Below are 12,515 nucleotides of genomic sequence, written 5' to 3' on the forward strand. Positions count from 1 at the left end.
TGGGGGTGCCAAGCTTAAAAATATCCTATTATATTTGGCATTTAACCATGATTGGTACAAATATTAGTATCTAAAACAACATTCTCATTTTTGGGGGGCCCTATTCATCACATTTGAAAACACATTTGTTCACAATATATGTAGTATGGTTTTTTCCTCTTATTCTTTCCGAGTCAACTAATAGTTTCTTATGAATATACCATTTGGACTTTGTGAACATAGTTTAATAAGACTACAAATAAAGTGTTTTTCACATATCAGAAAGCAAAATCACCAACAAGATCCAAGAATCATGCCAGCATTTTACATGCATAAGTAGTACGTCGACACATCCAAAGCTAACCTGCAGTCCTAACTTCATGGTTTGAGTTGTAAGGCCCCACCGTATATACTCTGGTATCTTTCACAAACTTGTATCCTGCAAGTCAAACAAAAGCTTTTAGACAACATACATGAAGCAAGACAAATGCATTATTTTGTTTCACTCTGACGAATACATAACTCCGCCTATGTTGTCTCAACATAGCCGGTCTCAAGCCCGGGTAAAGGAGGAGGGTTGTGATAGGCGGGGCGAGCCAACGTAAAAAACTCAGCCACTCTTATGGAGATGAAACCCAAAGGAACCTCGTTGGGGCGTAACCCTCTTAGCGACGCGCCACATCGGAACCCGGGTGTGGTGTCAAATGGGCAAGGGCCGGGCCGTCACCCCCTTGGTGGCGCGCCGTATCTTGATCTGGATACGGTGATAAGTGAGCAAGGGTCGGGTCGTCGCATCCTTAGTGGCGCGCTGCACCGACGCCCCGGTGTAGTAAAAAATGAGCAAGGGTCTTCGCATTTGACTCGACGAGTGCGGAGGGTAAGGAAGTTAGCCGAGCCTAGGAGGATACGCTTAGGTAGCTGGAACGTAGGGTCCCTGACGGGTAAGTTACGAGAGTTAGTTGATACGGCGGTGAGGAGGCGTGTTGATGTCCTATGTGTCCAAGAGACCAAATGGAAGGGACAGAAGGCGAAAGAGGTGGAGGATACCGGTTTCAAGTTGTGGTACACGGGGACAACTTCAAACAAAAATGGAGTAGGCATCTTGGTCAATAAGAGCCTCAGGGATGGAGTTGTGGACGTCAAGAGGCAAGGAGACCGGATGATCCTTGTCAAGCTGGTTGTTGGGGACTTAGTCCTCAATGTTATCAGCGCGTATGCCCCACGAGTAGGCCACAATGAAAGCACCAAGAGGGAGTTCTGGGAAGGCCTGGAGGACTTGGTTAGGAGGGTACCTATTGGTGAGAAGCTCTTCATAGGAGGAGACCTCAATGGCCATGTGGGTACATCTAACACAGGTTTTGAAAGGGTGCATGCGGGCTTTGGCTATGGCATCAGGAACCAAGAAGGAGAAGACGTCCTGAGCTTCGCTCTAGCCTATGACATGGTGGTAGCTAACACCCTCTTTAGGAAGAGAGAATCCCATCTAGTGACGTTCAGTAGTGGTCTACACTCTAGCTAGATTGATTTTGTCCTCTCTAGAAGAGAAGACAGACGCGCCTGCATTGATTGTAAGGTGATACCTGGAGAGAGTGTTGTCCCTCAACATAAGCTGGTGGTTGCTGACTTTCGCTTTTGGATCCGTGTCCAGCGGGGTAAGCGCGCCAAAGTCGCTAGAACAAAGTGGTGGAAGCTCAAGGGTGAGGCGTCCCAGGCTTTCAGGGAGAGGGTTATTAAGGAGGGCCCTTGGGAGGAAGGAGGCGATGCAAACATGATGTGGACGAGTATGGCGACCTGCTTGCGGAAGGTCGCTGTAGAGGAGTTTGGGGTGACTAAGGGAAGTAGAAGGGAAGCTAAGGATACCTGGTGGTGGAACGATGAGGTCCAAAAGGTTATTAGGGAGAAGAAGGACTGTTTCAGATGCCTATATCTGGACAGGAGTGCAGCTAACATGAAGAAGTACAAGGTGGCGAAAAAGGCTGCAAAGCGGGCGGTGAGTGAAGCAAGGGGTCGGGCGTATGAGTACCTCTACCAACGTTTAAACACGAAGGAAGGCGAAAGGGACATCTATAAGATGGCCAAGTTTAGGAAGAGGAAGACGAGGGATGTCGACGAAGTCAAATGCATCAAGAACGGAGAGGATCAGCTTCTTGTGAAGGATGAGGCGATCAAGCGTAGATGGCGGGAGTACTTTGACAACCTTTACAATGGAGAGGTTGAGAGCTCTACCATTGAGCTAGACGACTCCTTTGATGATACCAGTATGTGCTTTGTGCGACGTATCCAGGAGTCTGAGGTTAAGGAGGCGTTAAGGAGGATGAAAGGAGGCGTTAAGGAGGATGATATTCAAAATAGTAGTGTTCTGAATAATGGTTTTTTAGATGCAACTTAAATTCGAATTTCAAACAATAACAACGTCCTTGGCCCTAAAACAGACCAGATAAGCTAGATATGCAACCCAGTAGAACTAGAAGCTCATTTAGACAAGCTGAATTCGAATGCTACACTAATAACTCCGTTTACTTGGTTTCTTTGCCTCTAAGGAAAAGGAGTCCCGTAATGTAAGAATTACTACTGTGATTCTAATTTACGATTATGGCACATGTATGCTGATTCCACACTCTTGTATCCAAAATAAATGTTTCAGTGTATTCCAAGGTATAGGCTATTCAACTACCACAAAAAAGGTAAACAGTAATCCTACCTAACTTGCCCCTATAGGGGACTCCCCATATAACAGTAATCTCCGCAAAGCTGAGTAACAAGGAAAAAAAGAAGTAAACAACAGTCTAGATTCTAGAACACAAGGTCAAGTAATGATAGCAGCTACCTCAATAGGAGCAGTCCTTACAAGGTGATCGACCTACAAAAATAGGCAAAGGTAAGTGAGTTAATTGTTCAACATAGACACAACTGACATAGATTACATAATATCACTTACGACTGCACGCATCTCCCAAGCATCATCCTCATTGGCATCGCTTCCAAACTCAGTCAGTTCATAGCACAACACTTCATGACCATTTTTATACGCTCAAGCACAGATTCATATTTCTGGTTCTAATAATAGATTTCAGAAGCAACATAGCCATAGAGGTTGCACCTCTGCTGGAACTTTTCTTTCCCCTCGAGAAGCATCATGCAATCTCCTACGGCGAGCTCTATCTGAAAGTAGAGCATCTTCCGGAAACCCTTATTGGCGATGAGGATAGCCTTGGCGAGCATTCCGTGTATTCCGCTTCCGCCGCAACTCACGGAAGAAGTAGACGTACTGATCGTCGCCCTCGTAGGTGGTCGGGAGAACCCACGTATAGTTCCACCTATAGCTGCCGTTGGGGAGGGTATTGATTATCCAAACCCACACCCAAAATTCCCCATACCCATATATTTTAAGATTATCCATAACCAAATATTTTGGGTATTACCCGGTGGATATGGGCATTACCCATCTCTGCCCAAAGGTACGGCGGCTCCGCCTTGACACACGCGGCGGCGTCGCGGATGGCGGCAACCACCCCGCCATAGCTCCAGCCGAGGAGGTCCCGGACCTGGAGCCTCGGGACCATGTTCCCGAAGAAGTCCATGGGCAGTTGGGAACGTTCGGGCTGGCCCTGCCCCTGCAGTTCACGGTCACCCTGACCTTCTTCCATACGTGCGCCAGCAGGCACTGGAACATGCTGAAGCGTGCACCGACGCCCACGCAGCGCAGAACGTGCTCGCGGTGTGGCCGTCGGAGATGCGGTGGTGGCAGATGACGACAAGCAGGAGGCGGCCGCACCTGTGCCGGGTGAGCTTGACCCACAGCAGCGCCGCTCCAACTCGCTCACCCAGCATGCAGCTCCTTCTTGCTGGGCATGTTCAGCCAGCGGAGGGCCGGACGTAGTGACGGGAGGTTGCCGGCGGCTCGGTCACCGGCGGTGCGACAAACCAGAAGATCGCCGGCAGCGCGACGAACAGGAGGTGCAGTTGGGAGGTCGTCGGCAGAGCCGATGGTTGAGTGTGGCAAACGCAACGGAGCAGAGATAGAGAATAGATTCCATTGATTGAGAGAGAAAAGGTAGTGGCCCGAGACGTGCTAGCTGGTTATGGATAATCAGCGGATAAAACGGTAATTACCCTCCCCATGCCCAAAGTCAAATGGGTAATTTATGCTCTATCCATATCCTCCCAAAAAGAAGTGGGTATGGATTTGGGTGTGGGTAAGAGCATGTACAATAAGGCTTACTTAGCTGGCTATAAGAAATAAAATAACATATCTTTGCTTAGTTGGAGGAGAAAGAAGAGGAGAGAGAAGGTAAGTGAGCCCTTATGCAAGAGTCAGCTCTAGCACGTGCTCCTAGGTAACTTGTGAGAGTGAAAGGTGGGCCATACAATGATAAACTACTACATTGTTATAGCTAACTATTGTACATGTTGACTGCATGCTAACTATAGATGACTTAGCAACTTTCTTATAGCCAACAACCGACTATACTATTAAACTTGCTCTAAGAGCATCTCTAGCAGACCCCGCATCAACCATCATTCGTATAATAACCGGCGCTTTCCAGTTTTGGAGGAAAAAAGGACGGCTTAGACATCGCATCGAACCCCATTCCAAAAAAAAATCCGGGCCATCCATTGTCGCGCCACGAAAACCCCAAGTTCCCTGGTTTGGGGTGGTCTGGATAACTGCATATGGGGTTTTGGGGATCTGCTATAGATGCTCTAAATTGCTTCAGCGCCTCCGCTGGCTATAAATAAAACAGGCTCGATCTTGTACCACCAGCCGCCGCAAGTAACAACGACGGCTCCCACCCTTCCATTCTTTAACCCTCATGCCTTCTCCGACAACCTGATTCTCCTATCTGACAACGAGGACGACGACCAATCCCAAGAAGTCATCGATCTCTCCGACGATGATGGCGAGGTGATTATGGTCGAAGATGACGACCAAGTCGTCGATCTCTGACGAGGATGACGAGATGATCATCATCGCAGCTGACCGCCAAGTCGTCGATCTCTCTGAATAACAATATGACCATCATCCTAGGTGACAACGCCAAGTCCGACGACTCACCTGAGGATGACAACACCAACTCCGGCTCGTCATGTGAGTCGCCAGAGTTGGTGTTGTCATCGTCAGGTGAGTCGCCGGAGTTGGTGTTGTCATCGTCAAGTGAGTCGTCGGACTTGGCGACATCACCTGGGATGATGGTCATCTCGTCATCCTCGTCAAAGAGATTGACGACTTGGTGGTCAGTTGCGACGATGATCATCTCGTCATCCTCGTCAGAGAGATCGACGATTTGGTCGTCAGCTTTGACCATAATCACCTCGCAATCATCGCCGGAGAGATCGATGGCGTCTTGGGATTGGTCGTCGTGCTCGTAGTCAGAGAGAAGGATCAGGTTGTCAGAGAAGGCATGAGGGTTAAAAATTGGAGGGTGGAAGCCATCGCTGTTACTTGCGGCGGCTGGTGGTGGTACAGGATGGAGCCTCTTTTATTTATAGCCAGCGGAGGCGCTGAAGCAATTTAGAGCATCTCTAATAGATCCCCAAACTTCAAACCCCAAACCCCATATGCAGCTATCCACGCCACCCAAACCATATATAATGGGCATGGAACGGCAGGTTTAGTTCCACCTGTTGAAGTTTGAGAAGAGGTCGGCGTAGCGAAGCTCGTAGCCTTCGTCGGCGTAGATTATGTATGGGATTTTGAGGGGGAATCCAAGCAGGAGCTCCTGGGTGTTGGCCTCGCTCTTGAAAAGACGGTATCGCTGGATGCTGGCGCCCGTCGTACTCGTACATCTTCACATGGACTTGCTGCTCCTCCACGTCCAGGAATTGGTGCTCCTCGGACTTGGACGCATCTCTGGATGGAGAAGAGGAAGAACATAAAGGCGTCTCGTTGTCTGGACCCCAGCACTCCGTGGTTGAAGAATTTGCCCGCATATCGTCCAAGTAGAGTTCATCCCGCTCCTGTGTATTTCGACCTCAAGCTGCTGCCCCTGCCGCTCCCAGAGCATCTCCCTGGTTTCTCCTCTGCCAGGGAGGACGCCGCCGGCGTCGAGGGGCAAGACCCGGATGAGGAAATCGTGGGGCGGGTTGTAACCTATGTTACATGGTACGGGGATACGGATACGGCGAGTATATGTATAAATGCATGAAAAAAAATCAATGGTGCATTACAAATTAAATAAGAATAAAGTGGAATAGAAATCTGAAATAGATGTGCTAAGTAGAAAGTCAAGGGCGCAAGCTTCAGATGGTTCATCAAGCTTCAGATGCTTGAGACGCAAATTGTTATGCACAAGTACCAAATCGTACGTCAGCTCAAAGATTGGAGCTTACCTACGTACAGATTCTCAAAGATTGACAAACGACGAAGACTTGAAGACGAGCGGCGCGGCGCGGCGCTGCCGGCGGCGCCGAGAGAAGCTTCCCGATGCGCCGGTACTTGAGTCTCCGCGATGTGGCAACTGCAGATGACGGCGAGAGGCGGAGAGGATTTCATGCGGCTAGGGTTTATCATCCAACACGTAGGCCTTCAGATGGGCTATGGATTGAGTGACAGGCCCGTACGTATCCTGAAGTATCCCTGCATGTGCCAGCTGTGTTCTTATTTTTTCCATTACTTCAGTTCCGAAAAAACAGGGATACTTCGAGATACGCATATCCCAGCGTATCCATACGTATCCCCGTCCTGATGCAGTATCCTGCACTGTAACCCTCGGTGACCTTGTTGAGCCCCTGAGGTCTTCGAAGTCCAGCTATCTGACTGGGTGCACAATTTGCACATCCATCGTCGGCCAGGGCAATCTCTTCTACCCGACCGATCGTCGCAGACAAAAAAAAAATTTCGATGGCTGGCCTCGGCACATAGGCTCGTCGGGTGGAACCGGAATCGATGTGCCAAGGTGATGGCGGCAGCGGATTTGGGGAGGGGGACGGCCGAATCGCGCGATCGAGGACATACCGCGGGGGCATGGGCTGGTGGCCCACGACCCATTTTTTGTTTTGAACAAAAGAAGGGTCCAGACTCGACACCGGTGGAGCTAACATTTATAAACCACGTGTGGAAGGTACAAATTACATGGATGCCCAAAACCAAACTAACCTAGTACTAACATTTTCTTTCTGGTATAATCCAATTCCACGTTCGTTCGCTCCTCCACGTCCAATTTCGCTTTGCATTTTTTTTCGTTTTCGCTGCTGAGTCTCAGAGAATAAGTCCAGCTTCCTGTTTGTTTTCAAGAATATGTTTTTAAAAGTTGGAAAAAATATTCAAAAACTACAAAATTGTTCATCCATTTGAAGTATTAAGAAAAATATCACCAACTTAAAATGTTCACAAATTAAAAATAATTAAATATTTTGAAAAAGGTTCATGAATTTAAAAATAATTTCAATTTTTAAAATTGTTCATGATAAAAAAAGTGTTCTTGGATTTTAAAAGTGTTCATCAATGTGAAAATGTTCGCGACATAGGAAAAACTTCGCGGATTTTGGAAATGTGCATGAACTTGCGTTCACAATATTTATAAAAGGGATTTCTATTTTCGTGCCCCTGGTTCGTTAGTTGTACTCAGTTTTCCCCAGTCCCTTAGTTTTTCCTCAGTTTCCCCCTCCTCTAGTTTGAAACACGCACAAGTGCTGGAACGGCCGGTAGCCGTCAGGTCAGAGGCCTTGACCGTTAGTCTGACCGGGTGGGGCCGCATAGGGGCAGCTCCTCCCTGACCGTCTCGTGCGCGACGGGTAGGGTCAGGAGACACGTCGGAGCAGCCATCCATCTATCGCTGACGTGTGGGCCGTTTTATGTCATGATTTTATACGCGTTGCTGCCAATGACAAATGGGGCCGCTCTATAGGGCTGCCGCAGTCAATGACCAGTGGGGTCGTATATTTTTAGGAAAAGACATATATTGTCGCTTCCGTGGGGCTGCCGCAGCCAATGACCGAGTGGGGTCGTCTATTTATTTAGAGAAAATCATATATTGCCGCTCTGTGGAGCCTCCGCAGGCAATGACCAGTGGGGTCGTATATTTTTCAGGAAAAGACATATATTGCCGCTCTGTGGGGCTGCCACAGCAAATGACCAGTGAGGTCGTCTATTTAGAGAAAATCATATATTGCCGCTCGGTGGGGCCGCCGCAGCCAATGACCCGTGGGGTCGTATATTTTTCAGGAAAAGACATATTGTCGCTCTGTGGGGCTGCCGCAGCCAATGACCAGTGGGGTCGTCTATTTATTTAGAGAAAATCATATATTGCCGCTCTGTGGGGCCTCCGCAGCCAATGACGAGTGGGATCATCTATTTTTCAGGAAAAGACACATATTGCCGCTCTGATATATGTCTTTAGAGAATATCATAGAGAGAAGCAACAAGTTCGCTAATTAATTATTCTTAAGCTAGACCGGAGAACCGCTGGGAGCTCGTTTCCCACCATCGGACGGAGCAGCCATCGCCGGCGCCTCGTCGCGCCGCCGGCTCTGTCCCCCGGCGGCGTCAGACGGACTGCGGCGCTGCACGTCAACCACGGCTCCAGCACTTGTTTCGTCCGCACACATTGTACCCACCGCAGGAAATTCCGCCGCAAGCAGATCCACCGCCCACGACGACCGGGATTTGTTCCGCGCACCAATTGGTAGTATAGCTTGGTAAGACCTCCGCTTCTGCCTCCCCCGCCCCCTAATCGATTCGGTTCCCGTAATTTATTGGAGTTTGCAGGTACGAAATAGTCCTCAATGTCTGGTCGTAGCGGGTACACCGGCGAGGGTGGGGATTCGATCAAGTCGTGGCCACGTTCTACTTCTCCTACCTCGTCGGAAGTGCAGGTATCTAGCTTCAGCTCTCTGTACTACCGTTGAAAGTTCCGCCATGGCCTATTGGAGTGATTTCAGTTATTCTTTTTTCCATTATTGTTACAGTTAGCCAGGCAAGCCGATGATCCATGGTACATTGCATACCAAGATGAATCAACCCAGTGGTGTAGCCAGAGGATGGATTTGGAGGAGAAGGTGGCCAATTTAGGTGATGAATTGGCCCGTAAAAACCTGATGATATTCGAGCTGAAGCGTATTGTGGAGGAAGAAAAGAAGAATTCAGAGCTTATTCGCAAGGAGAAATTGAGAGTTGAGACAGATCTTGCCGTATTTGATCAAGTGGTAGAAAATCTAGAACATGAACTTAAAGTGATGGGAGAGGAAAAAAGTAGATTCATCTGTGCAGTTTTATTAGGTGTCATCCCTGTCCTAGCAGTTATGTGGTTACGGTAGACGATTTAGTATAGAATTGTTATTCGAGTAGATGGCTCTAACCACTCGTATTTTGTTGTGGCTCTAAGCACTGTATTTTGGGGTACAATTTCCTACTTGTGCTAAGTAATGCGCACGATAATTTTAGCATGCATGAACATTTTATAAAAGTGAAGGGATCCCAAAAGTGAAAGCATGTACCAGCCACCGGATCAAATACATATCAATATCTTCCCAATCAAGTTGGGATAGAATTCAAATCATACATACGGATGTACATGGACACATCAAGAACGTGGAGAAGCTTTTTTTAAGACGGAGGTAGTAGTTCGAACAATTTTATCCCAACTGGAAATTGAAAAATACAAATTTATCATAATTTATCCCATTTTGCGGCGTCGAACACGGCCGCGCAGCGATGGGCAAGAAAGGCCGGGATGACGGGCGGCTGAGGGGTGGTCATCTGCGCCATCCGCCGTTGAAGCGATGTTATCGGCGATGGCTTCAATGTTCGTGGCATCGATGACCAGTGTCGGAACCGCCGCTGTCTTGGTGTACTTCATCAGCGACGGATCTGCGGAGGGCTGGATCGACGGCTTTGCAGCGTGGTTGTAGATGATGGCTTCAATCGTCTTGGCATCGATTCACACTCTCGGCACCGGAAGTGAGACATCAACAGGCTCCGACATTGAAGGTTGGGTCTGCGCCGTCGAAGCGATGTTGTAGGCGATGGCTTCAATGTTCGTGGCATCGATGACCACCGTCGGCACGGCCGCCGTCTTGGTGTTCTTCATCATTCAACAGATCTGAGAAGAGAAACGAAAGTGAGACAGAGAGAGACATTTCAACTATTTCTGACGGTTAGATCCTCACCGGCACTCTTAGATCCACGGCGCACGCACGGTTAGATCCGCGCCGCCGCACGCACGGTTAGATCCGCAACGCCGCACGCACGGTTAGATCCGCGCCGCCGCACACCACCGCACGCACGGTTAGATCCACGCCGCACGCACGGTTAGATCCGCGCCGCCGCACGCACGGTTAGATCCGCGCCGCCGCACGCACGGTTAGATCCGCGCCGCCGCACGCACGGTTAGATCCGCGCCGCCGCGACCGCCGGAGTAAGAGAGGAAATGCGAGAGAGGAAAATGCGACTGGAATATGCGACTGCCAGGGTTGGTAGGTATGTGCTCTGCTCTTGTCTCCGTATGCGTCCATCGTGGTAGAGAGAGATATACAGGCCGTCCGATCATAAATGATCGAACGGTGCAAGCGTTCGTTGAGCTTTCAACCAACCAAGATCCGAGTGACATACATCTTGACCAATCAGAGATCAGCCAGTGAGTACAAGTTAGGAAAACTGAGTACAACTAAGAGGGGGAAAAGTGAGGAAATGTTTATCGGAAGGGCAAAACTGAGTACGACCGAGTAAAACAAGTGGGCCCGGAGGGGGAAAACTGAGTAACACTAAGTAAAACAGGGGCACCCAGATAATAAAGGGACTAAGGGAAATTGAAGATTTTGGCATAAAAATTGTAAAATTGTGTTATTTGAACAATATATTACATTTTGGCCGACTAGATATTGTTTGCAATTCAAAGATACACAAGTGTGACGAATTTGGACTCATTTGGACAAAGTTTGTAAGCATAGTGGGTATTTGGGAGGTGTATTGAGCAGAAAGCCATGCATCTTCATATCTAGTAGCTCATGGAATAGGAAGTGGTTTTGAAGCTTTTGGCATAAAAACTTCATATCTCTATATTTCCTTTTCCAAATTGTGGCTTAAATGTGGCATACAAATTGTTCATGCAAATTCAAATTGTTGAACACAAAGGCATCCCCAATACAAATTGTTCATACAAATTCAAATTGTTCATACAAATTCAAATTGTTCAACACAAAGGCATCCCCAATACAAAGGGAACCCCAATACAAATTGTTCAACACAAAGGGATCCCCAATACAAAGGGAACCCCAATACAAATTGTTCATACAAATTCAAATTGTTCATAGAAATTCAAATTGTTCAACACAAAGGCATCCCCAATACAAAGGGAACCCCAATACAAATTGTTCAACATAAAGGGATCCCCAATACAAAGGGAACCCCAATACAAATTGTTCATACAAATTCAAATTAGTTGTTCAGAATAAAATCTTTCTCTTGCTCCTGGTGTGACTCGCCGGGGCCACCACCTTACTCCGGGTAACCCTACCAGGGATATTACCGGTGTCTACCTTCCTTTTGCCCTCTTTCTTGTTCTTCTTCTTCTTCTGCGAAGCTTGTGCTTTTTCTTCTGCCATGTACTCTGCGAAGTTAGCATCTATCAGGGCCTTACTACTTTTGAGGCACTCTCGATTATACTCTTCCCTCTCCTCTGGACTCATCGGTTGAAGCCATTCTACATCCATCTGTTCTCTCTGCTCTCGATCCATCGGTTCAATCTCCTCATGTTCAATTGCTGCTTCAGTCTCATCTGCATTTGCTGCTTCAATCTCCTCATGTTGAACTGCTGCTTCAATCTCAAGTTGAATTGCTGCTTCATTCTCCTCTGCATTTGCTGCTCCCGCCTGATCTTCCATTCCAAAAGCTGGGTCAACTGCATTTTTACAAAGCCTAGCAATGTGTCCAGGGATTCCACAACATTTGCGCTTACGTTTTCGAATCGGTGCACCACCCTCTGCACTAGCTCTGATCCTATTCTTCCTCGGCCTACCTGCCGGTCTAGTCAATACTGGAGAGTACAATTTGAAGCCTGGATCGACTTTCATCCATTAGTCTTTTCCCAACAAGGTAGGAACATTCATAGCATATGCAGCCCTAAATTTGGCAACAGAGAAATACTCTGACACATACTGATCAACTTCACCATCTTCACCCCCTATAACACTCATGAAAAACAATGCGTGTATGCAGGGTATCCCACGGATCTGCCATCCCCTACAATGGCATGTCCTATCAACCAAACTCACTGGATACCTCCACTGCCTGTTTTGTTTGTCAGTGTAGGTTACCTTAGCCTCCATTCCTTTTCTGACGCATTGCATCCTCAATTGTTTTGCCTTGTCATGCAAAGACTTAATCAAAGATGGGAGCATGAGATGGCCAACATAATTTGTGGATGCAATTCTTTGACGCAGATCGATCTTTATCATGATCATCTCGCCTAATCTTATCAAATATTTGCCATAGCATAAGCCCTTTCAATGACTTGAACTTTGAATTGAAACTCTCCGCAAGGTTACTTGTTACATAGTCTACCTTGCAAATTTCATTGAATTGGCTTCTTGACCACACC

The 12,515-nt window shown here is 47.8% G+C and overlaps 1 long non-coding RNA gene across 1 annotated transcript; it reads right to left on the bottom strand.

Annotated features, from left to right (window-relative positions):
- Positions 1–202: 202 nt before the first annotated feature.
- On the bottom strand, positions 203–3,664 carry LOC124658049. The gene is made up of 3 exons (XR_006988983.1): positions 2,918–3,664; positions 2,807–2,839; positions 203–418 (listed from the first exon to the last, which is right to left on the bottom strand). It is a non-coding gene; the product is annotated as an uncharacterized LOC124658049 (long non-coding RNA).
- Positions 3,665–12,515: the final 8,851 nt, after the last annotated feature.

This window comes from Lolium rigidum, chromosome 5, assembly GCF_022539505.1.
Source record: "Lolium rigidum isolate FL_2022 chromosome 5, APGP_CSIRO_Lrig_0.1, whole genome shotgun sequence".
Classification (NCBI taxonomy): Eukaryota; Viridiplantae; Streptophyta; class Magnoliopsida; order Poales; family Poaceae; genus Lolium; species Lolium rigidum.